Source organism: Meleagris gallopavo, chromosome 8, assembly GCF_000146605.3.
Source record: "Meleagris gallopavo isolate NT-WF06-2002-E0010 breed Aviagen turkey brand Nicholas breeding stock chromosome 8, Turkey_5.1, whole genome shotgun sequence".
Classification (NCBI taxonomy): Eukaryota; Metazoa; Chordata; class Aves; order Galliformes; family Phasianidae; genus Meleagris; species Meleagris gallopavo.
In genome coordinates, this window is record NC_015018.2 from 9,464,993 (window position 1) to 9,467,488 (window position 2,496).

The window sequence follows — 2,496 nt, forward strand, 5'->3', positions numbered from 1 at the left end:
CACTCTGTATCTTTTCAATGTGTTATGAAGTTAAATTTCTCTATCAGATGATTGATTGCATAAATACCAACAGATGCCAGTCATCATTTGCAAAGTAATATTAATAAAAATAAGGGATGTACTGTCCTGATGCTCCTGTGTGTGGTCTGGGTATTAGTCTAAGTATCCTAGCAACACAAGAAGGGCTTTAGTAACTGGAAATCAGATGTTTCATATGCAGCGTGTGAACTAATTTTGCATCTGTGATGTTGGCCAAAAATCAGAGCTCGCTGTTGATTCTTGAGGGTGTCCTTTATGTAGTTTTGCACAAAGTTGTAAGATGAGTTTCTGGCTTTCACTTATATATCAGATAATTAACATACTGAAGGCTTGTTTTCTTGTTTGTTCCTGTATATATATTACAAACTGACTGTACATAGTGTTGAGAGGATGTTTCAAAATTGGGCTTCTGATTCTTCACTGATTTTTGCATTCAGAAAATTTTGAAATAAAGGTGCTTTGTTTCCTCTTATTTTCTTTTGAATGAAAGTCAAATGGATTGCCAGCCTTCTCTGAGGTATTTCCAACAGAGAAACAGATCTCACAATTCAAATACTGTATCAGATAACTACTGGCCCTGGGAAGACTGAGAAAGTATGCAAGATAGTTGCCTTGCATGTTTCTATGCAGGTCAGCTGCCCCCACTGCCCTTTCTCTCATCTTAATATTAGGGCTTCTGCCTGTTGGGAAGCTACTTAGGTACCGATTGCTGCAAAAGCTTGGGAGCAAGGATACACTCCCCATTGGAGAGCTAGGGACGTATATCCTACAACATCGAAGCACTTGGATATCTTCCACATTTCCTGGGCATTGTCTTTCAATAGTTATGCAAGGGCAATAAGAATTTCCGACTCCTCCTAATAAAAGTCATAATGTAATGGAAATTATGATGATAAAAGATGGCTCTGAGGCCCATGACAGGGCAATATGAGGGACTCAAAGTAGTTTAATTAAGAATAGTGATGTACGATTTTTCATCTTTGTGTTTCAATGAAAAACACGTCTCTGGAGAGTACATTTCATAACTATGCCAGAACTAAGCTTCTAACTCATTTCGGTGGGCTTGTTTCTTTTGGTACTAAATGCATTTATTTCTTCATGTTTTACAGAAGATATCATTTATTTTTTTCTAAATTCTTTCAGCACACATTTTGTGACATAAATACATTTTGTGCCAGATGGTTTAATTGGAGAATAATTTTTTTCTATTGGCAGAAGAGAATCATTGCAGAAATTATTTACAGTAGCCTAAAATAGATAATGCTGATGTTAGTATTTCTTTACAAGTTTATAATACAAGATACTGAAGCTATTTTTACCCAAATAACTGGTTAGTATGTGTGATTATTCTGCAATAATAAACAGAAATCTAATACGATTTTCAGGCATCTCTAAGGAGACCTTCAAAGAGTGAGTAACTAGAGATGTGACACAAGTGAGTCAGAGAGTGGCAATACTGCTCGACAGCCCCAATTGTCATGAAATTCTTCTCCATGGCCTTTCAAGTTACCATTAAAAGATTGCTTCACATAGTAAGCTATTAAAAAATGCCATTTTAAAAAGAAAGGAGACAGGAATCGCAGTAATATTTCCTATCAAAAGTTCTCAGTGTTAATTGTTAAGAAATGGGTGAACCAAAGTGTGTACAAATGGAATCTCAAGTCCCAGAAGAGTGACACATCTCATCAATAAAACTCTTCTTGCTCCGTTTTGTTAAGTCAAATCCCCTGTAGGAATTTGGGTTTGAGCTGCAGGTTTTCTTATGATTTCTATGTCTGATTTGTGTTGAGGTTTGTTTTTATTGTTTTGTTTTTAACAAACAAACAAGGGAAGTTAACAGCCATGAGAACAGGAGTGCTTATCAAAACTTCTTATATCAAAGTCAGTGAAGTGAGGAAGGAATACAGAATATGGGGAATCTATGCCAAAAAATCACCCCAATTTGCACTCTTAAAGCAGCCGAGCAGAACCCTTTGTAGCAGCTACGTCACCGTGTCCTCCTAGCACACTGTCATTAAGTGGAATCCAATTGTTTTCTAAATAGCTAATTATTTTAAGAGTATATCACCTGACTTCCCAGTCCTTACTTTATACAAAGGACACGGATTTGGAGCTCTGAGAAAGAAAGAGCAAGAAGGCATCCAGATAGGAAAATTCTTTTTTTTTCCCCAACTGATTTCCTTGTCCTCCAAAAATCACTCCTAAGGCTATGTTACAATCTTTCTTTCTTTTCTCTAAAGCAGTGCTCTGTTTCAGTGCTCTGCTACTTGCATGAATGTAAACCCACAGTCGGAGCATTATCTCAGCTGCTGTGTTTGGGCTAAGGATCTGGTTACAAAACAAGTATTTTGGATGGAAGGGCAGAGTGTTAATGAACACTCAAAAGAAGTGCAGGAAAATTGTCTTTAATATAACTAAAAATATAAAGAAACTGATTTTGACTTTTACTCCAAATTA